Genomic DNA, 26,378 nt, shown 5'->3' with positions numbered 1-26,378 from the left:
TGTGCTTCTGATTCCTCAAAATCAGCCTGTATAAAAGGAAAGTCACAACCTTCTCTTTCTTTATGTTATTGTCTATGGCAAGTTGCACTGGTTTCCTATTAGTTTCCGCTGTACCTAATCAGCACAAGCTTTGTAGCTTAGCACAAATTTACAGTTTTGGAGGTCAGAAATCCAAACTAAATCTCACTAGGCCAAAGTCAAGTTGTTGACAAGCCTGATTTCTTGTGGAAACCCTAGGGGAAAGTCTATTCCTTGTCTTCCCAGCTTCTAGAGGCTTCCTGTATTCCTTGGCTTGTGGACACATCAACTCCTACTTTCAATGACAATCACTTTCTCTGACTCTGACTCTCCTGACTCCTTTTTATAAAGACTTCTGTAATTACATTGAAACCACTCAGATAATCCAGGATAATCTTTCCATGTCAAGATCCTTAATTTATACACCTCTACTAATTCTCATTTGCCATATAAGAGAACATATTCACAGGTTCTGGGAATTAGGATGTAGATACCTTTAGGGGATCATTCTTGTGAGTCTCACACATTTTATCTCTGCCTCAATCTCAAAACTAGTTTTCTGCCTATGTCCAGTGAGTCATAAATTCTATTTGTTCCCTCTCTGCTGTTTTTATTATGATACTGAGGGTATTGTCTCATTTCCATTCTTTACTAGATGGCTGCAACTGTCTCATCATGTTCTCTGCCTTTAGACTCTACTTTTCTCTGGTCTTTCCTACAAAAAGTCATCCAGCATACTCCACCATATTTGATTTTTTTTAAACTTTCTTTTAGCCTGCTTTCCTTGATCAAAAAAAAAAAAAAAAAAAGAACAAACCAACTTTAGTTTTTCTTTATTGCCTTTACAATAAAATTCAAATTCCTTCATACTCAGTTTGAGGCTTTGTGGTTTGTGCCTATACTATCTTTAGAGGTTGTTATTTTTGTTTGACTAGACAATTCACCCCACCCAAGCTAGGCCAATAATACTACTGCCCTATACCCCTGGACATGGGACTAGTCTAGAATGTGTCCATCTTCTTTATTAAAATTGCCCTGAACAAGTCAACAAATAGGAATTCTTCAGGGAGGCTGGTGTGAAGTACATCACAAATGTATGCTATTAATTTGGAATTTATATTATTGTCAGGTTAATTATTTCAGATTATAATTAATTCATTTTATTTTTTAAAATTTGTATTCCCTTTTAATAATGGCATACTATGAAGAAACTTAGCATACCATCATAGCCATTTTAAAGGGAAATCATTTTTTATTATGTTTCAGTAATGTAAATTCTTCATCATATCTTTCTCCTCGCCCATTCAATCTTCCAATAGATATTTGCTGTAGATCTCAATCCCAGACATTTTATAATCTTTATACCCCTCTAAGTAGAGGACTTCTCACCCTTCCTCCTTTCCTCCCCAACTTCATTCCTTCCTTCCTTCCCTTTCTTACATTTTCATTTACCAGATATTATTTTCTGTGCTCTGATATGAGATCAGTTACAAATACAACACAAGGCAACATCTCTAACTTTATGAAGCTCACAGTCTAAAGGGCTTCTTAAACATTTCTGTATTCACCACTAAAGCTATCAATGTGTCTTCCACATAGTGAGACAACAAAATCATATTGGCATTCTATGCAGTGTCTCAGGAACTCCAACTTTACTAGTAGAATAGCATGTATTTTACTAGGCTGTCAGAAGAGAAGAGATACCTTGACCTAATGGATTATGTAACGTCTCACTGGCCTTCTTTATAGTTTACTGAATGAAGCATATTCTTGTACACCTCAGGGTCATCACGTGTACCTGTTCTTTTTGCCTGGAATCATGGAAAATTTCCCACTACTTTGTTTCCCCGGTCAGTTATTACTCACCCCTTAGATTACAGTTGAAATGCTAATTCTCACCAAGATCCATTTCTGAATTGCAAACATAATTTTAGCATCTTTTTTATATTGTCTTGTGAGATGCTATATTTTCCTTTCTAGTACTTTCACCAGTTGTGATATTCAAAATATAAAATGATTGATATGGTACGGATATGAACCAATAAATGTGACTCTACTCTCAATGCTGGGGCAGGGCCCTGGGAATTTTCTGCTTGACAGGTGTCAAGCAGTCACGTAGTCTCTAAGCAGCAGCACTGTGACAGCTCCTAAGAGACTTGCCACACTCTCATAGATTCAGCCAGGAAAGAGACATGAGCCAAAATCAATTTGGACAGTTTATTACGCATACTTAAAGCATAAGGAAGATCAGCGTGGCATTGGCAATCCACATCTCTAGTATCAGTGGATGACCTCAAACATGGGGTGCCACGTGACAGACAACACAGGTGGTGGTTCTCTCTGCCACTGTGATTCAACTCTAAACTACAGGAAAGCAGTGTTATAGCTTACAGTTTTACCCAAAGAAGGGGGAGTGGTGTGATATGGAAAGTTCCATGCCTCACTGGCATTAGGAAGACAGGAAGTTACTCCATCGCAGCCTCCTGCAAGGTACAGAGGGAAATGAGAAGCAGTCTTTCAACAGCTTCTAACAAGACTGCCTATACTTCTGTGTTCCATGGAGGATCACAGGGCATTCCGCCAAGACTTGGGTTACACTTCAGATTAGCCTTGCTTTTGTGACTTATGTGGAGATATGCAAGGCTATCAGGTCGTCATGGCAGAGCCATTTTGCTACAATAAGTGTTAGCCATTTATCAATGAATGACAGCTTAGTGTGGGGGGGGGGGAGGTACAGGATTCCAGGAGAAGGACCAGGATGAAGGAGACAAAGGTAATCTTCCAGTTGGTACATAAGTGCTTTAATATTTAAACAATTTACACACCTATATGAATGTATACCGGTTAAATTTAATCCCTACTTATTATAGTTGTCACCCATCCATTTATCTGATTGTTAATGTCTCATACCCTCACTAGACAATAGTCTTGTTCACAATAGGGACTGCTTCCATTTTGCCAACCACTGAAGAGATAATTGTTAAAATTGTGCTAGGTACCTGGTGGATGTGTAATAAATATTGGATCGACAAATGGGCAAATGAGTAAATTTGATGCTAACACCACATACTGTACTAAAATAACAGGTTTCTTATCTTTCTCCAAGCACTTATTATTTTTTTTTCCTGATGTGTGTCTGAAGAGCCTCAGTGTTTACAAAAACTCACTATCGAGTTGAACATTTTGAGGATTTCTAGCCCTCACTTTAACCGCCCAAAGAGTGCTCCTCCAGGAGCCCATTCAGGCCATCATGTAAATCTCTTTTCTCTGGCAGTTAATGGACATGACAGACAATGGCTGCACTTCCTTCTAACAGGCACAGGAATTGATGGTTTATTAACATTACTGACAGGGGTGCTGAAGGGACAGTGGATTAAATCCAGCACAAAATTTTGTAGGTGTCAGGATTAAGTCAGTGGTAAATATTTTGAATAGTTTTTTTTTTTTTTCTTCTACGTGAATCTGCCTGAATGTCATAGTCCCCCCTATTTGTGTAAATCTTCCTGCCATCTGAAGCTTGGATGAAGCCAGTTGTTTAATGTTGTCACTGCCGAAGTACAGCAGCTGCTCTGGATACTTGTTCCAAACATCCTTTCAAAATTTTTATTCCACTAAGTGAATTTTGTTGAAAGCAGCAGGTATTGAAATGCCTACATACCAGCTTGTCAAATTCCCTGCTATTCTAGATGTGTACTTTTTTTCCCCCTTTAAACTCATTTTAATGCATTTTAGTAGGGATTTTTAATATATTTCCAAGGCCTCTTTCCCAACAGACCTATTTTGTTCTTTTCACTTGAATTTAAAAGTGGAACAAAAGACACAGGACTTGGCATTTACAGGGTAAGCTGCACTCTAGGGAATACCCGAAGTCCTAGATGTGTGGTATTCATCCAGAAAGGGAACAAACAGCTTCGCAACCTATGGCAACATCTCAGCCCTCATGCAATTATATATAACATGATCCACATTTTTCAGCACCTTCTGTTTTTAAAACATACATTAAATAGTGCTTATACATGCAGGTCAAGTTCTAAACAATTTACACCTATATTTAATAGGTAAAAAGCTAAACAAAGTAAGTGTTCTTTTCTGGTTTTACTAGATGTGCAAACAAGTTTGTGGAGGTCCAGCAAACTATATAGATAATATGTAGAAGAAATAAATTCAAACTCAGATTTTGATGATTCCAAAGCCCACTCTTATCTCTCTCAAATTCTTCACCTCTTTTAATTCTTGGCTCAAGTGTCACCTGCTTAAAGAGTTTTTCTAGACTTTTAGCACCGCAAACTACCTTACTTCCCGCCTGAAATTCCCCATCCTCTATTTCTCTCTACTTTTCCTTTTTCCCCTAGCACTTAACTTTCCAATATACTACATAAAGTATTTTTCTATTTATTGAGTATTGCCTGTCACACCTACTTGAACATAAGCTCTAACCAAGTAGAAAACTTTTGTCTACTGATGAATCTCATAAGCACCTGGAAAAGTGCCTGGTAATATTAACCTCTCAAAAAAACTTGTTAATCGAATGCATTATCTTTATACTACAACATGACTTAGAAGGTCTTTGTAAGGATTGGAAACACTTTTTTTTTTTTTTTTTTAATTTATTTATTTATTTTTGGCTGTGTTGGGTCTTCGTTTCTGTGCAAGGGCTTTCTCCGGTTGCGGCGAGCGGGGGCCACTCTTCATCGCGGTGCGCGGGCCTCTCACTATCGCGGCCTCTCTTGTTGCGGAGCACAGGCTCCAGACGCGCAGGCTCAGTAGTTGTGGTTCACGGGCCTATCTGCTCCGCGGCATGTGGGACCTTCCCAGACCAGGGCTCGAACCCGTGTCCCCTGCATCGGCAGGCAGACTCTCAACCACTGCGCCACCAGGGAAGCCCCCGGAAACACTTTTAAATGTGATCAAGGCACATAGTTGGTGTCCAACAAAAGAGAAAGATAATGATGATAACAATAATAATTTATATTATGATTAAAGAGAGATATTATCATTTTTTAGTCAAGCTACTGCCACATTATTTAATATTTAGTTTTCTTATTAGCAGATCTAAAATTCTCCCCAGTCTCAGTTGCCACTACAAATGCCAAATTGTTAACAAAATGATGACTTTTACTCAAATCAATTCAATTTGATTCCACAAGTATTTATCATTCACCCTGTACCAGTCAATATGCAAATTATGAGGATTATGAAGATGCATTAGATACAGACTATGCCCTCCAAGAATGGGTACTGTAGGGGGGATATCATGCATAAACTAGCAATTACTTCCCATGTGAAACAGGGTATGTGCTACAACAGAGGATGGTATAAGGTTCTGGTGGCGGTTTTCAATTTTGAATTACTTTTATTATGAATGGCAAGAAGGATGTAGAGTTTCTTTCCATGCTACAAAAAAACTAGCTTCCAAACTGTACTACTGGGTGAAAAAAGGTGACTGAAAATTTTCTGTAATCTAACAACACAAATTTTATTTTCCTAATGTTTAAATATATTTTACTGAGCTAATTAGGATAATGACTAAAATCACCAGTGAAGATAAAATACAATTGGCTCCTAAGCACAAATCTACATGAACAGTCACATAAACTCCTTTATCCAATCTTTACTATTAAATGTTTATAATTAAGGGTATTGATAACCTTTCTGAGATATAATTTAAAATACTTGGGTTTCATTTTTCCTTTTCTACTTACTAGCACTAAGATTATCACCAATACCCTTATTTTCTCAAATCTTCAGTTTTTTCATCTGTAAAATGGTAATAATAATACCAGTGAAAATTTACGGAACATTTACCATGTGCTAAGAATTGTGCTGATACTTACATGTTATTTTGTTAAACTTTGCAAAGCTCTTTAAGTATTATTGTTACAGCCATTCAGCAAAGGAGGCAAGAAAACCTTAAAAAGGCTTTACCTTTATGGCCCAAAAGTACCTTACTAGAATTTGGCAGTAGGTATTCATATGCCTGATTCCAAAACCTTCATCTAATTAAGACTATTGATCTGAGGTTATATAAGATAATGCACAGCTTTTCCCACAATAATTATGCTGTTCAGGGCTTCATTGTATCCCAAATGATAGTAAACTGTAATGGGACATTAAACTTGCTCCTTCCCTCTATTTGACTAAGAACAAAAATGCTGAAATACAAACTGGATTTTTCATGTGAGAAATGTTTCATGAAACCACAACATATAACACAGAAAGAAAACAAGAAACTTTCCAATCAATGTCTTGATTAATCAAATTTTCTTGTGAAGGATAGCATAGTCTTAAAATTTTTGAGCTACAAAGAACCTGACAAAGATAATTAACTTTATCCCTCTGTGGGATTTCCTTTCTAGTAAAATAGTACTAAGATGTTTAACAACGTCAAAGGGTTCTTCTAAAGCTTACATGAGGTAATGAATGCAAAAAATTGATGCACAACTTTTTTGAGGGGTCTTTGGAATAATTATCTTGTAGAGCTGTCACTTTGGCTTCAGCAAAATTGGGCTTTGTAGCCCAATTCATTAGCTATACAGCTTCTCTAAACACAATTAAAAAAACTCAAATTTTCTGTTGGCCTTCTTGATATGTCACTGGTCTATCCTTACAGTTAGAGAGGTTACATGACTTGAAATTGTAGCTGTCAAAATGGGGGTCAAAATGTGTATTTCACATGTCTTGCAGCTATCACTTAGCTTTATCTACTTAGCCTCCAGAGGGCTTAGTGTATTCCTGTGTCAGTGATCACCATCTAATTCTGGGAAACTCATATCTGGATAATGAATGAATGAATAAATCTCTTCTAAATAACACGTTTTATGGAACATGGGAAAATTTTTTTTCTGGGCAATTTGGTAAATTAAACTTTGCAAGGAGTTGTTATAAGGTTTACTGTTCCTCTTCCTTAGGTGTCCCCTTGTGTGGCATTCATTCACTCATCTTCTCATTCATCAATTCAGCTACTAGTCACCTCATCCACTCACCATTTATCCTTCCACTTGCACACCCCCTATCCTATTATCCATGCATTCCTCCATTTACCTACTCATACATCCATCCACTTATCTATCTCCCCATTCATCCATGTCTCCGCTCATCTATCCATCCATTATGCATCCACCCATTCACTTACTCAATCCAGTAATCTATCCAAACAGCTCAGGGTGGACATTTGAGACACAAAGAAGAGTTACATTAAGCTCATCTCAGAGAAGAAAAGAAAAGAAACTTAATCTCTTTCAGTTAGAGAATCGAAAAGGATATTCAGATTATTTCCGAAGATCTAATCATTTCTTATTTCTACACATTTAAATCAGGAATCCTTAGAGTAATGTGACTGTGTATGAAAATAACTGTGCTCCAGCCCAAATCATCTGAGGCAGAATCTCAAGTAGCTTAGCATGGGCTTCAGTGTTTTGAATATCTACACATAAATTTCAATTCAAATCCATCATTAAGAAGCACTGCCTCTGAGGCGGTACACACTGTGGCTTTCACTGAGGATCATGATTCCCTTGGCATGTCCCAGTAGAACACGCACATTCTTACTTATGCTTAACAGTAGTATAAATCCCATATGTTCCCAAGACAGAGGTAACCTCAACATCAGTATACTCCACATGTTTCATAAATGCAGCTGCTTAAATTAAACCAGTACAACCACTGGTGTCAGTGAAGAGAAAAACAATATATTTTGGAACTGCCTTACTCTGTGTTTGTCAATTGAAAATAAACCAAATCTGCATGTGTGCGCGTGTGTGTGCGCGTGTGTGTGTGTGTGTGTGTGTGTGTGATTTCAGAAGGAAGCTTCCCCTTTAATCTCCAAGAGTCAGTAACACAGAGGGAGTAGTTTCCTGGATTTTCTCTCCACTGTTTCTCATTCAGGGAGTGGGGGAGGTGTGCATTTTATGAGTGGTGAACTGCGAAATTTCTAAAAATTCACTTTTCTATACTCAGCAGGATTAAGATCTGTTTCCTGTTGTCTTGTTATAGCCTTTTATAAACCTTTCTACCCTGTGACTGCTATGCTTTAGGAAATGTAAGGCCCAGGGCCTGGTTTTTGCAACCAATTGTGGAGCCAACCCTGCCCTGCTCTTGGGATTTTATACATGAAGATGTGGTTTGCATTGTAGCTAGCCTAATATCTGCCTCACACATCAATTTCTCTTATGCAAGTGTGACTTTAGGGAGTGGCCTGGGGTGAGGACAGTATTAAAGGTCTCATATTTGGCTATTGGTAATCATAATCCCACCCTCTAATCCTGGAATAAGCATGCTATTAGATTTCCATTCTTCTGATAGCTGTGCTATTTTTCAACTGGTTCAGAACATAAAGATGAAAAGTATCATTTTAATAGTATCTTCAGGGAAACCTCCAAGTTATATTTGTATACATACGCATAGGTATATGTATATATATATGCATATCCAAACTAAATATATATTCATATACATAGATAAAATTTCAGCACTTCTTGAAATGTGACATGACCAAATTGATCATATGAGATACTTGCTCCATCATCTGTTTATTCTTCAACTGGAATTACTATGGAACTGTAGAAGAGATCAGTTTACCAACATCTACTCATAAGCCAGATTCCTGCATAATCCTTGGTATCTTCTTACCCTTCACCTATCATATCCAGGTCATGGCTAAATCATCTATATGTTACCTTCTAGGTATCTTTCAACTCTGTCCATTCTCTCCATTTACACTTCAGAAATTCAGTCCAAGTTACTACCATTTCCATCTGTAATGATGAAAGGGAGAATAAAATGGAAGGCAAAAAATCACGTAAGTGTTGCTTTATCTACAGAAAAGCCGCCTCAGATCCATTCGACAAGAGTAGTGCCAATGTATGGGACTGCTGAGAGAAGGTTGTAATGTCTGTTGCTCCTCAAAATGATATTTGTCCTCCTGGTAATACATAGCCTATGAATGCAGTGGCTGTAACTGGAAATAGCAGAATTCCAATGCTTCATGTTTCTAGAAAGGTGTAGGATCCATAATATAGGCCACATCCTACATGAATGTAAAGGCAGATAAAGAATATGTAAGCTCCATTTGCATGTAGGTATCGAATGATTCACCTGTAGTTAACGTCACGGCAGATGAGTGTTACTGATGAGAAGGCAGTTATTGTGTCTGGTGTGTAATGTATTGCTAGGAACAAGCCTGTTAGGATTTGTAGAATTAAACAAATACCTAATAGAGAACCAAAGTTTCATCATGACGAGATATTTGATGGGGCTGGGAGGTCAACAAATGCATTGTTGATGATTTTTATTAGTGGGCGTGAATTTCTGATATTGGTCATTGGTGTTCTTATAGCTGAATGACAACGATGATTTTTCATGCCATTAGTCATGGTTAGAATCCACGTGGGAATGATGATGACATGTTGTATTTATTTTAAGTGTTACTTTTGTGATTAGTTTTGTGGGTTTTTCTTCAAAACCTTCGCCTATTTATGGGGGCTTTGGGTTGACTGTGGGTAGTGGTGTTGGGTGCGGGACTGTGTTGAATTTTGGTGGCTCATTTTTAGTCTTGATGGTGTTTTTGATTTATTTAAGGGGGATACTGGTCGCATCTGGTTACACGACAGCTATGGCTACTGAGCAGTACACTGAAGTTTGGGTTTCTAATAAGACTGTTTTGGGGGCGTTTCTTTCAGGATTGATAATAGAGTTTTTAATGGCGCTGTACGTTTTAAAGGATGAAGAGGTGGAAGTTGTGTCTAAGTTTAATGGGCTGGGGGACTGGGTTATTTATGACACTGGTCATTCATTCTGGTTTTTTAAGTGAGGAAGCTATGGGGACTGCAGCATTATGTAGTTATGGTACTTGGTTGGTAATTGTTACTGGCTGATCGCTGTTTATTGGTGCTGTGGTTATCATTGAGATTACTCGTGGTAATTAAATAAAAGCACGCTAAGGATAAGGGTAATAAGGAACGACAGGAAATATAGTTTGATAAGGCTTTTTTGGCTTGAGACTAGCGTAGAGAGCTTTAATTGAATAAGGGACGTGGTTTTTGGTAAAATATTTTCTAGTCAGATTAAGTCTAAGAGGGAGGATGCTGAGTTTTGGCTTATTGATAGATTTAAGTAGGGAGGTAAGTGGTGCATGATAGTGGGGAAATATCCTAAAAGACTAGAAAACTTGAGGGTATTTGAGGGGTAAATAAGTTTTAAGTTTTCTGCGTTAAGGTTAATTTCAAGTGCTGGTACAAAGCCTAGGATGGTCACTGTAAGGGCAGTTAATTTAGGTATGCGGGCACGGTTATTAGGGGGACCGTTGTTGGGGGGATGTTGTTGGAGATAATGAATCCGGCAAAAACACTTCCAATTAGTAGGCATTTGACGGAGTTAACTAAGAATGGGTTGTTTTCATTGATTGAGGTTAAGGGAGAGAAGCGAGGCTGTCCTAGTAGTGCGAAGAAGATAACGCCAGCACTATAGACAGCTGTGAGGGTGGTGGCAACTAGGGTTATTAGCAGGGCTCAGGTGTTGGTATAAGACATGTTAGCAGCTTCAGTGATCAGGTCTTTAGAATAGAAGCTGGTGAGGAAAGGCATTCCCGTCAGTGCTAAACTTCCAATAATAAGGGCTGTTGTGGTGAAAGGTATAGCTTTGAATTGGCCTCCTATTTTTTGAATATCTTGTTTGTCGTTCAGGCTGTGAATAATAGATCCGGAGTATATGAATAGTATGGCCTTAAAAAAAGCATGTGTGCAGATGTGCAAGAATGCTAGATAGGGTTGGTTGATGTCAATTGTTACTATTATTAGGCCTAATTGGCTTGAAGTGGAGAAAGCGACAATTTTTTTAATGTCGTTTTGGGTGAGGGCACATATTGCTGTGAATAGGGTGGTGAGGGCTCCTAAGCATAGTGCTATTGTTTGAATGTTTGTTGTTTTCTGTTAAAGGGTAAAATCGAATAAGCAAGAAGATTCCTGCCACGACTAATGTGCCTGAGTGGAGTAAGGCTGATAGAGGAGAAGGGCCTTCTATTGCTGAGGGGAGTCAAGGGTGAAGTCCAAATTGAGCTATTTCCTGCCTACAGCTAGTACAGGCCCTATGAGGGGGAGATTTGAGTGATGTAAGTTGAATGTAAAAATTTGTTGCAGGTCTCATGTGTTTAGGTTAAATAGGAATCATGCTATTGACATAATAAATCCAATATCCCTGATGCGGTTATATAGGATTGCCTGGAGAACGGCTGTGTTTGCATCTGTTCTCCCGTATCACCACCACCCAATGAGTAGGAAAGATATAATTCCGACCCCCACTCACCCAATAAAAAGTTGGAAGAGGTTGTTGGCGGTAACAAGAATTAACATAGTGATAAGGAAGAGGAGTAGATATTTGAAGAACCGATTAATATAGGGATCCAAGTGTATGTATCATATTGAGAACTCCATAGTAGACCATGTGACAAATAATGCTACTGGTACGAATTTTATTGAGAAGTAATCTATTTTGAAGCTAAGTGTTAATTTAAGGGTTTGAACAGTGATCCAATGTCAGTTTGAAATAATTATTTCTTGGCCTGTGTGGACAAATATTGTGGTTGGAATTAGGCTGGTAATGAAAGCACATGAAACAGTGTTTTTTACATATGATGGATTTTTATCGCTTTTGTAAAGATCTGTGTTAATTATTATAATTGGGATTGTTAATACAAGTAGTGTGACTAGAGCGAAAGAGGAAAATAGGTTTATTACTTTTATTTGGAGTTGCACCAATTTTTTGGTTCCTAAGACCAACGGATAACTACTATCCTTTAAAAGCTTGAAAAAGCCACACTGTTAGGCATGGGAGCATGAATTAGCAGTTCTTGCATACTTTCTCGGTAAATAAGAAGTTTCAACCTTCTGTTACTAGAGTCACAATCTAGTGTTTTTTTTTAAACTATATTTACAATACAGGGGGCCTAAGATGATTTTGGGATTTAGTGACAATAGTAGGAGGGGTAAGATGTGAAGGGTTATAAGGGCATTTTCTCATGGGAAGGAGGGTGTAATATTATTAATATGGTGTGTGTATTTACCGCGTTTGTTGTAATTAGTATATACAGAGAGTATAAGGCTGTAATTACAATGTTGGCTCCTATTAACATAATGGTAATATTTGATCATGAGAAGGACGATATAACTACAAACAACTCTCCGACCAGATTAATGGTTGGGGGTAAGGCCAAGTTTCTTAGGCTTGCTAGCAGTCATCAAGTGGCTATTAGTGGGAGGAAGGTCTGTAAGCGTCAGGCTAAGATTGTTGTTAGGCTATGGACTCACTCATAATTTGAGTTTGCTAGGCAGAATAGTATGGGTGATGTGAGGCCATGGGCAATTATTAAAGCGGTGGCTCCTATATAACTTCAAGGCATTTGGATAAGAGGCATTTGGATAAGAATAGCGACAATGACAAGTGCTATATGACTAACGGAAGAATATGCGATAAGTGATTTTAGGTCTGTTTGGTGCAGACAGATTGAACTGGTTATGATTATTCCTCATAGGGAAAGCATAAGAAAGGGGTATGCTATGAATTCTGTTAGTGGGCTAAGTATCTCTGTGATTCGTAGTATGCCATAGCCTCCGAGTTTTAGTAATATGGCTGCAAGGACTATAGAGCCTGTGATGGAGGCTTCTACATGTGCTCTGGGTAATCAAAGGTGGAGATAATAGAGGGGTATTTTTACCATAAAAGCTATTATGCAGGCTAGTCATAAGAAAATGTTGGATCAAGAATTCGGTAATGCTTTGGTTCAATATTGCAGTATTAAGAAATGTAGAGAGCCCGTGGTGTTTTGAATATATACTAGTGCTACTAGAAGTGGGAGTGACCCGACTGGTGTGTAGAATAAAAAACAGAGTCCTGCATTAAGGCGTTCTGTCTGGTTAACTCATCAAGTGACGATAATGAGTGTAGGAACTAGTGTGGCCTTGAATATAATGTAAAATGAAATTAGTTCTGTGGCACTAAATGTTATAATTACAAATGTTTGTAATATGATTAGTATAGTGATGTATAGTTTTTTTTGGGTCAGTGACTCTTTGAGCAGGTGAGATTGGCTGGCCATTAATATTAATGGTAGGAGTCATATTGTTAAGATCAATAGCAGTGTAGATAAGGAGTCGGAAAAGAACATAGCTAAGAAATTAAGGCTATTATCATTAAACTGATTAAGGAGGAGCAGGCTTGTGAGGCTAGTTAGCAGGCTATGGGCTGTAGCATTAATTCAAGCCATATTATTTTTTGATAACCAAGTCAGGGGTATTAATATAATCGTAGGGACAATAAATTTTAGCATTGGAGGAGGTTAAGATTTTGTACGTAGTTGGTGCCATATGTGTTCGATACTATCACTAGCAAGGATAATCCGAGTGCGGCCTCGCAGGCTACAAACACTAATAGGATGATTGGTATTATGCTGGCTAAAGTGAAGTGTGAATTTAGGATCATTAGGGTTGCCATTACGAATAGTGATAATATTATGCCTTCTAGAAATAATAGTTAGGATATTAAGTGGGATCGATATATTAGCAGCCCTACAAGAGATACTGTAAAAGCTATAATAATATTTATATATAGTAAAGGCACTTGGTAATTATGAATTTAGTCATAAAAAATCTAATGAGTTGAAATCATTTGTTTTGTTTTAAACTAAATACGATATTCAATTCATTCTAGTCCTTTTTGAGTTCATTCATAGGCCAGGCTAATTGCCAATAATGAAAGTAAGAGCAGGGCTATGGTGAGTACTGTTTTTAGACTATTTGTTTGAGTTGCTCAGGGGAGGGGCAGTAGAAGGGCAATTTCTACTGCAATAGAAATTTCTACTTCAATTGCTGCAATAACCTCATGTGCAGAAAAATAGTTACAATGGCAGGACTGAAACTGCTATACTTACAAACGCTGCCTTGCTAGGTTGGCTCCTGACTTCCATCTGGGAACCTGGATTTTGGTAAGTTTCCCACCACTCACTGATAAGAATGGCTCAGAGTTACTAAACTCTTTGTGCAAACAATATGGATTATGCTGAAAACCCGCTTTCCTTCTGGGAGTTTGGAATTACTGTATGTACTAGGCAGAGGTGCACATGCCTATGTGTCCAGCCCCCAATAAAAACCTAGGACTCCCAGGCTCAGTCAAGCATTTCTAATAGAAAACATTTCACATGTATTGTCACACCTGTTGATACAGGAATTAAGCATGTCTATGTGACTTCACTGAAAGAGGACTCTTGGAATCCAGTGCTTTGTATCCTCTGGGTTTTGCCTCATGCCTTTTCCCCCTTTGCTTATTTTGCTCTGTATCTTTTGGCTGTAATAAAACCATAGTCATGAGTATGACTAGATGCTGAGTCTCATGAGTCTTCCTGGCAAATCATGCAACCCTTGGACGGTCCTGGGGACTCCTGACTCATCTTTGAACTGGTCTTCCTTCCTCTAAGTTGTCCTCCCTCCAAAAACAAAACATGGCTATGTGATTATATGCCCTTTAAATGTTTTGATTCAAACATTTCAGTATATGCTACTACTATAGGACTAGGGTTGCCAAACTTATTTTTGTAAAGGGCCAGATTGTTTGGAGGGCCATATGGTCTCTATCATAACTACTTAACTCTGTCCTGGTAGCAAAAGCAGTCATAGACAGTACATAAACAAATGAGTATAGCTGTATTCTAATACCAGGGGTCCTTTTGAACACTGGAATTGAATTTCATATAATTTTTACCCATCCTGAAATATTATTCATTTGATTTTTAAAAAATCATTTAAAAACGTGAATTCCATTTCTAACACACAGGCTATACAAAAATATGTAATGGTTTAGAATTGGCTAGGGAATTCCCTGGCAGTCCAATGGTTAGAACTCCGCACTTCCACTACAGGGGACCTGGGTTCAATCCTTGGTTGGTGTACTAGAATCCCACAAGCTGCGAGTGGTGCACCCAAAAACAAAAGAAAACAAAACAAAAAAAATATTCTCGAATTTTTTTCAATAAATATGTACTACAGAACTACAGGGTCTGCAGTTGACTGAATCAGTGAATACAGAACTGCGGATGTGGAGGGCTGACTATAAAGCTACAGGTGGATTTTTGACTGTGCAGGGTTGATACCCCCAAGCCCCATGCTGTTCAAGGGTCAGCTGTGCTACCTATCACTCTATCTCTCACTCTATCCCTCCTTCACAGTGCCTGTTCCAGCCATAGTAAACTCTCATATCCTAGAGTTCTGTGCTCACTCTACCACTGGGTGGTTGACATGTGCAACTCTCTGCTTTGAACTCTTCCCCCATTGATCCTATTTCCCTAGTTAAATAGCATTTGCTTTTTTATTTCATGTTAGTCATCACTTCCTCATCACAACTCCAAGGACATCAGATGATATTATTAACTCTCTGAACATTGGGTGCAGGTTCACCTCAGTACTTCTCATTTTTAAAATTCATTTGTTTAACTGTTTACTCAATACCTGTTTCACCTGTTAGGTCATCTGCTACATGAAGGTAGGTATAACATCTGTTAGCGTGTACCTTTGTCTTTCCAATACTTTGTACAGTATTTGGCACATAGTTTTCTCTCAAAAGGCATGTGTTGGGCTTCCCTGGTGGTGCAGTGGTTGAGAATCTGCCTGCTAATGCAGGGGACACGGGTTTGAGCCCTGATCTGGGAAGATCCCACATGCCGTGGAGCAACTAGGCCCGTGAGCCACAACTACTGAGCCTGCGCGTCTGGAGCCTGTGCTCCGCAACAAGAGAGGCCGCGATAGTGAGAGGCCCGCGCACCGCGATGAAGAGTGGCCCCCACTTGCCGCAACTAGAGAAAGCCCTCGCACAGAAACGAAGACCCAACAGAGCCAAAAATAAAAATAAATTAATTAATTAATTAAATTTAAAAAAAGGCATGTGTTGAATTAACTCATCAGTATTTACTATGTGTCTGGTGCTTGCCTAGATACTAGACACACAAAGAAAATAAAATGTAGTTGAAAAGCTTACAGGCACTAGTGAGGTGAAAGAAATATATAATTTAAATGTAATGTAGTAAGCACTGAAATATACATATGTGTATATGTTTATATTTATATGGCTCATGAAAAATAGAGGAGTATCTCCAGACAGACCTGAGAGCCAAGACAGAGGAGAGAGTGCTAATGAGTATGGACCTTGATTGCATTTGGAAGGCTAAGTAAGGGTTTGTGAGCTAGGTGACTAGGAAAAAAATTGAGGAACTTAGAACTTGAGAATAGAAACATTAAAAAAAAAAAAAAACAAACACATTCAATATAATGTAGGAAGAGAGAATGGCCCCATACCTCAACCTAGGGAATAAAGAAAGGTTTCTGGGAAAAGATAACAACTGAGTTCTAGTTTTAACAATGAGTAAGAATTGAGCAAATTTTCCAGAATAGTGGTGTGATGACTTCTGTGACATCTTCAATGAAGTAGTTATCTGACAGGTGAAAATTATTTTTAGAAAAGCCATTTAAAGTTACTGGAAATCATCCTAAGGGCATATAGAAAACTAATAAACATATATTTTAAAAATTGGCTAAATCTTGTTCAGAATAGCTAGGTCTGTGGCAGTTGAACCACCCTCTTCTAATCCTCCCCAGCTCTGTGTAATGGAAACTTTAAGTGTGCTAATTCAGAAGAGTAAATCCAAGAAGACAGAGTTCCCTCTCCTCTAAGCTTCCAGTCTATGACTACGGTTTCACCCCGTCAGGGGCAGGCAAGCAGTGTTTCTCATTACCCTGTAGGACTGTGTGGTGAAAGCTCTATTTTGAGTATGACAAAGCAAGAATGCTGGGGCTTGACCTTCCCCAACCCCTCCACCTTAGCTCACTTGTAACACAGAGGTTCTAGACAGGGAGGGACAAGCCAAGAGGACCAAATGCTACTACTCTCAGTCACACCCACTTGTAGAGCTGGGATGTCACTCAGGGAGAAAAGGGCAGTTGTCTTCACCTCCAGCCCAGGTGTAGTGGTACACAGCTTCTACCCAAGGGGAGAGGCAGGCCTTAAGGATCATGAGCTGTGCAAATATACCTGAAAGTGCTGATTTCAGAAGGGAGCTAAAATAATTTCATGCACAAAGCCATTGAAGAAAATGATGAAGAGGTTTAAAAAGGAATTGGTAGCCTCCTGATACTCCTAAGAAAAAGGGAAACAGCAGAGCTGCCAGAAGAAAACCAGGGAAAAAAACAGTCTGAAAGAGTCCTCCTGGGATTGCAAACAAATCTGGATGTCAAGACTATATAAGCATGTATTAGGTTACACTGACTCAGGAACAATTAGAGTGGGATATAGAAGATTGGAAGCATTCCCTAAGCCACAAGCAGATTCATCAGCCAAGCACAGAATCCTCAACGGCACAAAGGGCTTAGGTACAACTTCTGACCAAACACTAAAAAAAAAATGACAAGCTACTCTGACCCGGGGGCAACTCCGAGGAAGCAATGTTTATGAATAAATCATAATCATCACTGATGATCTGGAAGAATGGAAGACTGTCCATGCTAAAGGCTATACCCTCTCCAGACGAAGTAAAAAGGAAACTTCCAAGGTACTAGTTCCTGGATGAACATGAGACAAACTTTGAAATTCCTTGAATTATGAACACAGTTTACAAGTTACACATTTTACAGGTTCAACAGTAAAGGGTGAACATCTTTAACCAATAAGTTCATTATGCTAAACCAGGAGTGGCCCCTGGGTAATCAATCTAAAAGAAAAATCTGAGCAGGAACATCCAAGGCTGCACAGTGAGGGAGGAAATAGGCTTCATAGATTTAGTTTAGCAAAATCACTAAACAAAGAAGTAAATGAACAAGCAAACAATAGCAGCAAGCCACAGGAGAGGAAGGGAATCAACTGAGATTTGGTACAATATATTATCTAAAATGTCTAATTTTCAACAATAAAACTGTAAGACATTCAAAGAAACAGGAATGTATAACTCATACATAGGTTAAAAAAAAAAAAAAGGCAATAGGGATTGCCTTTGAGGCAGCCCAGACAGTGGACATAGCAAACAAAAAATTCAGAAGAGGTATTATAAATATGTGAAAAGAACTAAAGGAAACAATGCTTAAATAATTAAATGAAAGTATGATGACAATGCCTTATCAAATAGAGAATAGCAATAATGAGATTGGAATTATTCAAAAGAACAAAATGAAAATTATGGAGTCAAAAGTACAATAACCAAATGGAAAAAAAAAAATTACTAACGGGCCCAATATTGTATTTGACCTGGAGGAAGAAAAAAATCAGAAAAATTGATAGATAGATAGATTGATAGCAGTTATACAATTTAAGAACAGAGAGAAAAAAATGAATAAAAATGAACAGAGACTTAAAGAAATGTGGGAAATAATTAGGCCCACTGACATATACATAAATGAAATACTGGAAGGAGAGAAAGGAGAAGCAAGAAAGGAGAAGAAAAAATATTCGAAGAAATGATAGTTGAAAATCTCCCAAATTGGAAGACAAAATTAATCAACACATCCATAAGCTCAACAAACTTCACATACAATAAACTCAAAGAGATCTAAGTTCAGACATATCACTGTCAAAATCTGGAGAGGCAAACATAACAAGAACTTATCAAAAGCACCAAGAGGAGGACAACTCATCAAGTACCAGAGACCACCCCAAAAAGACTAACCACTGAGATGCAAGAGGGAGGAGATATGGGGATATATGTATATGTATAGCTGATTCACTTTGTTATAAAGAAGAAACTAACACACCATTGTAAAGCAATTATACTCCAATAAAGATGTTAAAAAAAAAAAAAAAGGAAATAACGAGGGCCAGAAGGCAGTGTGATGACATATCCAAAGGAGTGAAGGAGAAAAAGTCACCCAGAAATCTTATACACGGTAAACCTAACTTTCAAAAATGAAGGCAAAATATGCACATTTCTAGATAAAGGGAAAAAAAAGAATCTGAAGAATCTGAGTCGGCAGGTCTGCCTTACAAGAAATACTAACGGTAGATTTTTAGACTGAGAGCAAGTGATGAAAGATTTAAATACACATGGGAAAAAAAAAGAGCACTGGTAAAGGTAATTAGTGATTATAAAAGAATATATTTGCATCTCTCTTTTTTCTTCTTTTAACTAATTATAAACAATTGCTTAAACTATACAGGTATCCCTCACTTTTCAAAAGTTCACTTTATGCTACTTCACTTTTACCAAAGAACTGCATTAGTACCTGCTTTTCCTAACTGAAAGAAATGTGAATGCTTTATCTCAATTAATTTTGTGCATCCATTGGCAAGATGTGTCCTAAGGTAATTGTTTCTTTGCTTAGAACAGGTTTCATAGGAATGCTCTACTTTCAAACAGCAGAGGAAACCTGTATACACAGGCACACACAAACATATATACATCATATATATATATGTATATGTGTCCATATATACATATTATATATATAAATTGTATTGTTCCTCCTGTAACACATAGAAATATAATACATTTGGCAATAATAGCATACAAAAGGAGTGGAAACAAAGCTGAACTGTAGTAATAAAATGACAACTTTGGTAACTTGAATTCACAGGAAGAAATAATGAGAATAAAGAGAAGCAGAAATCTCATATAAGAAGGCTAATAAATTCTTTAATTGCTCTACTTTCTTCTCTCAACTTCTTTAAAAGACAAAAGATAACATGTATAGTCATGATATGAATAAAAATAATAGAAAAGAAAAGGGTGTTTGTGGAGGGAGTGAAGCTGTGTAGGTATAAGATTTCTATCCCTCACTGGAAATAAGTTAATATAAATCTAAAGTAGATACTGATAATTTGATGTATATTGTAAGCCCTAGAAGAAGCTTTAGAAACATAGATCAAAATATAGTTAAATAATAAAAAGGAATTAAAATGTTACATTAGAAGACATTGCATTATATAAAAGAAGACAATAAAATAGTATCAGAGTAACAAAGTAGTCATGAGACACACAGAAAACAAAAAGAAAGGTGACACACACTTAAATTCAACCATATAAATAATAATACTAAATGTGAATGGATAAAACAATTCAATCAGAGTGCAGAGATTGTCAGAGCGGATAAAAAGGAAGAACCAAATCTGTTTTGTCTCAGCATTATTCATAATATCAAAAAAGGGGAAGCAACCTAATGTCTACAGTTTGATGAATAGGTGTGCAGCTAACGCCTATTAACATGAATGAACCTTGAAAACATTATGCTAAGTCAAAGAAGCCAGGCACAAAATACCAAGTATTATATGAAGTGTTCAAAATGTGAAAATCAACAGAGACAAAAATTAGACTAGCAGTTGCCATGGGCTGGGGGGAAGGGGAATATACAGTGACTATTAATGAGCATAAGTATATTTTGTAGTGATGAAAATGTTTTAAAATTGGAGAGTTGCAGAAGTATGTGAATATATTATAAAACCACTGAATTTTTCAATTCAAATAGATGAATTTTGTGCTATAGGAAGTATATCTCAATAAAACTTTTACACATTGTTAAGAAAAACAGAGATAAGAAATGGAAAACTACAAGAAATGCAAGACTTTCATGATTCAGGGTTTGATGTTGATGAGACTGAAGAGATAGATAGGTAGGGATGAGCCTTGCAAACCGTCTAAGGAGGTTGGACTTAATCCTATAATGACTAGACAGACAATGATGGATTTAGAAGTGGAATAATGGGAAAATTTAAACTTTAAACAGACAACCCTTCTTTTGACAGTGTGGAAGATAGATTGAAAGAGTAAAATGTTGAAGTCAGGGAACTCTGCCAGTGATTCTAGAGAGGTGAAGAAAGTCTGAACCAACACAAAGAATGTGAAAAGGAAGAAAAATATTTAGAAGGAAAACTTTACCATTACTTTTCTGTGTGGTTATAAGTAAATGTGTAGTCATGCTGGAAACATCTCTCTGCCTATTCTTGTAGGCTTCTGAGTTCCAGAATCGGGTAAGCAAGATCACCTGCTTCATTCCTTTTAGGTTTTCCTATTATGAAAACAGCAGTGAGGAGTGGAGAAAGACGTGGAAAGGATGCATTTTGACATCCAATTATATTGTTAATCTCTGGAACTGGCAAATAGGAGTCTATTCAGGGAAATGTGTTTCTTGCCAGTGGCATCTGGCAATTAATGCTAAAATGTGGTTTCCAGCCTACAAAGAACTTAGGATTTCACTGCAAGATTTAAAGAGAATAATTGGTACTCACTGCTGTCTATAGCAATGTACTCAAAATCAAAACTGCATAAGTGTAGATATGAGCATATGATGTGCATTAATGGTGACTCTACCCATATTAATCTTCAATTAAATTCAGCAAAGCTAATGAATGGTAAAGTTTAAAGCCTTTAACCTGGAATACAAGACACTCCAATACCTGACTTAGGTACCTCTTTCAGCTCTGACTCAATGTCTCAGCTTTTCCCAGGTCATTTCTAGCTCCTTTTACTATTTGCCAATTTCAAACTTCCCATGCTCTCTCATACCTCAGGCCATTTAGCCGCGCTGCTCCGTATGCCCTCAAAGGAACTTCTCCAATTTTATACCTGTATAACTACTTCTCTTTCCAAACTCAGATGAAACCTCAACTTTGTCTTCAAAATGTTTCTTAAATGCTCCAACCACAACAGGACCAACCATCCCCAAAAGCGATATTAGGTTTTCCAATTTTCCTATTCTCCACTCTATATCAATTCTCATATACTTCTAATCTGTTTTTATATTTGCACATATACATATTTTATAAGTATATTTCTGTGAATATATGATCTTACATATGCATAAGTCATATGTATATATTTAGAGTTTTTAATTAAATCGCAATTTATGTAATATAATGTTTGAGGGCATGGGGTCCTGGAGTCAGAATGCCTTAATCTCTTAGAGACACACAATTACCTCATCTGAAATCTGTGGTTGATAATAGCAGGACTAACCTTAAAGTAGTGGTTCCCAAACTTGTCTGCTTATTGAAGGTAACTGGGAACCTTCAAAAACTACTTATGTCTTTGTTTCATCTCCAGACATTTTATTTAATTGGTATGGAGCGATGCCTGGGCTTTAGAATTTTTTTTTAAATTTTCATCTGATTCTAATGGGCATATATAAGTTTGGAAACCACTGCCTTAAAGGGAGGATTATATACAGTCATGCATGTGTGTTAGCAGCATATTGGTCAATATTCGACATTTAAAATAGTAATTGCTATTATTATCTGTGGAATTTTTGATTGAAAACCATACCTTATTTTTTTGCCCATGGCACATAGGTGAATTACTTAGTACAGGGATAGTGGCACTCAATTTCTTTACTAGGTAAATTAGAATAAATCAGTATTAGATGAATTCGCCTCACAAAAACAAAGGAACTTTCAGTTCTATAAAGAAAGGTGGCAGACACACAGGTAACTACAGTAAAACCCAGCAGGCGACAACTGAGCTCAGAGCACTACATTGTAGTAGTGTAGAGGAGAATTGGGCAAATAAATTTTCCCTGATTTGAACAAGATGCTAATGAAAGAGATGAAGGAGGAAGACGAGGAGGAAAAGAGGAACTTACATTTATTCGGCATTGCACAAAACTATGAACTTTCCCAGTTTTACAGATGAAGAAATTAAGACCCAGGAGTTGAAATAATTTGACTAAAATCACTCTAGTCAGTGATGCTCTAGCTTCAGAGTACTTAAGCGTTGTGCTGCAGTGTAAGAGCAAGGAGTCACCACACACCTCTAATCAAGAAGTTGTATATGGACTTCCCATGTAGGAACCCCATGGATTAAGTGGTGTTAAGAGTTTGTGCACGACTCTGGGTATGCTTCTACACCATCAGCTGGTCAATTCTCAGATCAATCATTACTATGTTAAAAATAAATTAGGGTGAAACTGAAACGACTGAATATCAACAAAGAAAAAAGAAATCTTCCCAATCCACTAATTCATACTTTATACAAAGCTTAATGAGGTGGACCATAGACATTAATTATAAGGGCCAAAAAATATAAAACGTCTAAAAGAAACCACAAACCTTGTCAAAAGAGGCAACACTTTAGGACCTTAGATTAGGCAAATATTTCTTAGATAGACACAAAAAGTTCTAATATCAAGGAAACATTTATAACTCTGATTTAATAAAAAAGAAAACATTTTTTTCTCTATGAAAGTCACAGATAAGAAAATGAAAACCAAACCACCTAGTGGGAGACATCATTTGCAAAATATACATCTAATAAAGAACTTATACCTAGAATCTATAAATAGCCATTATGATTCAATTATTAGATAACAATCCAATACAAAAATAAAACACTCTTTTAAAAAGAATAAAACATTTAAATAGACATTTCAACCAGGAAGATACACAAATGTAAAGTAAGCATATGAAAAGTATTCAGCATCATTAACCTTAGGGAAGTGCAAATTATAAATACATGCTTGACCATTATACATGATTAGAAAAGGTAAAATTTAAAAGACTGACCAAGCCAAGTACTGGCAGGAAAGTAGAGTGCATTGATATCTTATACTTTGCTGGTGGGAATGCAATTGTACATTTAATTTAGAAACAGTATGGCAGTTTCTTACAAAATTAAACATACCATGTGACCTAACTATTCTACTTCAAAATTTACCCATGAACAGTGAAAATATATGTGCACTCAAAGAGTTCCGTTTGAGTGTTCATAGCAGCATTATTCACAATAGCCCCAAACTGGAAACAACCAAAGTAATAATTAGCTGGTGAATTTTTTAAAAATGTGGTGTATCCATCTAGGAAAATTAAATTAGATGAAATGAAACTAAAAAGGAACAAATGATTGACTGATGCAACAACATGGATAAATTCAAAAGCATTATACTGTTTTTATTTCTATGACATGTTAGAAACGGCACAAACAATAGTTTGGAGGTGGGGGAGAGGACTGACACTAAAGGGGCCTAAGGTAACTTTTATTTTTGAGATTATGGCAATGGAATATGTCTTGATTATGTTGACAGTTACACAGTATATATTTCAAAAGTCAATGAATTGTCCAATAAAAATGATGACTTTTGTTGAATGCAAGTTATACTTCAATAGAGCTAATTATGAATAAATAAATAAATAATAACAAATTTTCTTTTTTGTGGGAATTCATGGTTAGAGGTGTGAGGTTCTATCACAAAAACAGAGTACAAATGATGCTGCTTTGGAATGCCGGGCATTACCCAAAGCCTCCACTTATCTGAAATAGACATAAACTCCCTATAGAAAGTACTATATTTGGATTGTTTCCTGCTACATAAACTGCATCTAATACAATGTCTGACACATAGAATTTATTTGAGAAACATCTGTTGAATTCTTTAATTTCTGCTTGGCTCTAGTGGATTAGCTCTAACTTAGAGACTGGTTTTTCTTTGTCACACCTGTGCAATTAGAGATTGAGATTAATATACTTTTTACTCAACAGAGAGATTAAAGAGGCAAACTTCAAAATAAGAACTATTATAATTTATTGTATAAAATTTTGAATGAAAATCTTAGCACTCTTTTGGAAAATCATAATTAGCAAAGCAAAACCCAAATGTGATATGAGAAAAAGCTTGGTAGAATTAGGAAGTATAATGCATTGATTGCTGACACCTCAGGGTGCCACAGTGCTGTCATATATGGATGCTAGGGAAAAAAAATTGACTTTCCACGTTTCCCTTGAGGTGACGAGAGAATTCATGAGGCTGTGCCCGGTGTGATACCCTGAGGATTCCATTTATGTCCCTCCCACCTAAACACAACGGTACCTCTCAATCTTCTCTCAGGCTTGCTTATGAGCAACATCAAAAACGGGGACAAAAAGTTTATCTTTATATTTCTGTCTGCATATATTAAAACAAAATACTAGAAGGGAAGATGAAGGCAATCAGCACTTGCTGATTCACACACACTATCTATACAACCACCACTTCTATAGTGTAGTAATGATTACCATTTTGCAGCTGGGAAAATAGCTCAAAGAGTTTATTCAACTCAAGAGTAGAAAGAGCCTGGATTCTATCCAAGTTAGTGTTAGAACTATAAACACTTGGTTATCAATATTATGATCAAAAAGAATGATCCTGGGGCTTCCCTGGTGGCGCAGTGGTTGAGAATCTGCCTGCCAATGCAGGGGACACGGGTTCGAGCCCTGGTCTGGGAAGATCCCACATGCCGTGGAGCAACTAGGCCCGTGAGCCACAACTACTGAGCCTGCGTGTCTGGAGCCTGTACTCCGCAACAAGAGAGGCCGCGATAGTGAGAGGCCCGCGCATTGCAATGAAGAGTGGCCCCCGCTTGCCGCAACTGGAGAAAGCCCTCGCGCAGAAACGAAGACCCAACACAGCCAAAAATAAATAAAGAAAGAAAGAATTATTAAAAAAAAAAAGAATGATCCTTTTTGTTTTAACAATAGATAATATTTATTGTGCATTTAATATGTGCCAGACACTATTGTAAGTTGATCATTTACTTGTATCAGTTCACTAGATTCTCAAAATAACTGTATTATACAGAAACTATCTCATTAATCTCATTTTACAGGTGAGAAAAAAAGAGACATATGTTTCTTCTCTTGTTCAAATCCATACTGAAATTGACAGTATTAAACACAGAGGCCTGGATCCAGAGTCTCTGCTTTTAATTGATGCACAATCCTGCCTCTTACATGGGTTGGAAATGAAGATAGTAAGAACAGTTGTGAATAAAACACAGGCTTAATAAATGCCTAAAATAGGTAAGACCAATCCAAATGCTCCCATTTTTTTCCCATTACTCAGAATATTTGATTCCACTTCTCTTTTCACAGCCTAGTAGATAATTTTAAATGAGAAAATGTTTATACCCCATTAAGTAGCAATACAGTTTCCATTTTCATTAAATTGCTTATTAAAAAGAAATATGAAAATATTAGATTGTAATGTGGGGTTTTTTTTGGTGTACTGAGAATAATGTTTCTATATCATCAGCCTCCTTTCCTCTCTCCTTTTGTCCTATATTCACTTTAAAGTCAAAAGACATTTAAGTCGGCAACTAGTAAAAGAAAAAAACAAAAATGAAAACAAAAACAGAACCAGAACCTGTGGGCCTGCTGATCAGTCAGAAGCACCTACATGGTGCCGAGTAGTTACTGACATATACCTTGCTGACTGGAAAGGTAAGCCATGCCCAGGCCCCACGGAGAAGAACGAATCAGAGAGGGAAGCTGATTTCCAAACACAAGTCAGCAGGAACTTGAACATTTTTCCCACTAACAAAGAGAAGAAACTATTCATAAAATTATTGACACTTTTCTCTCGAAATTATTAACATCACCGTCA

At 37.1% G+C, this 26,378-nt stretch overlaps 1 protein-coding gene and 1 non-coding gene across 2 annotated transcripts in view; both read right to left on the bottom strand.

Annotated features, from left to right (window-relative positions):
• Positions 1-26,378, bottom strand: part of LUZP2 (leucine zipper protein 2) — a 228,118-nt gene that overhangs the window by 74,154 nt on the left and 127,586 nt on the right. The window lies entirely within an intron of this gene.
• Positions 1,191-1,304, bottom strand: LOC137772725 (small nucleolar RNA SNORA15). The gene has a single exon (XR_011075530.1). It is a non-coding gene; the product is annotated as a small nucleolar RNA SNORA15 (small nucleolar RNA).

Source organism: Eschrichtius robustus, chromosome 11 (assembly GCF_028021215.1).
Source record: "Eschrichtius robustus isolate mEscRob2 chromosome 11, mEscRob2.pri, whole genome shotgun sequence".
NCBI classification, from domain to species: domain Eukaryota; kingdom Metazoa; phylum Chordata; class Mammalia; order Artiodactyla; family Eschrichtiidae; genus Eschrichtius; species Eschrichtius robustus.
Note: the sequence above shows the minus strand (reverse complement) of the source record. Positions and strands in the feature narration are given on the sequence as shown.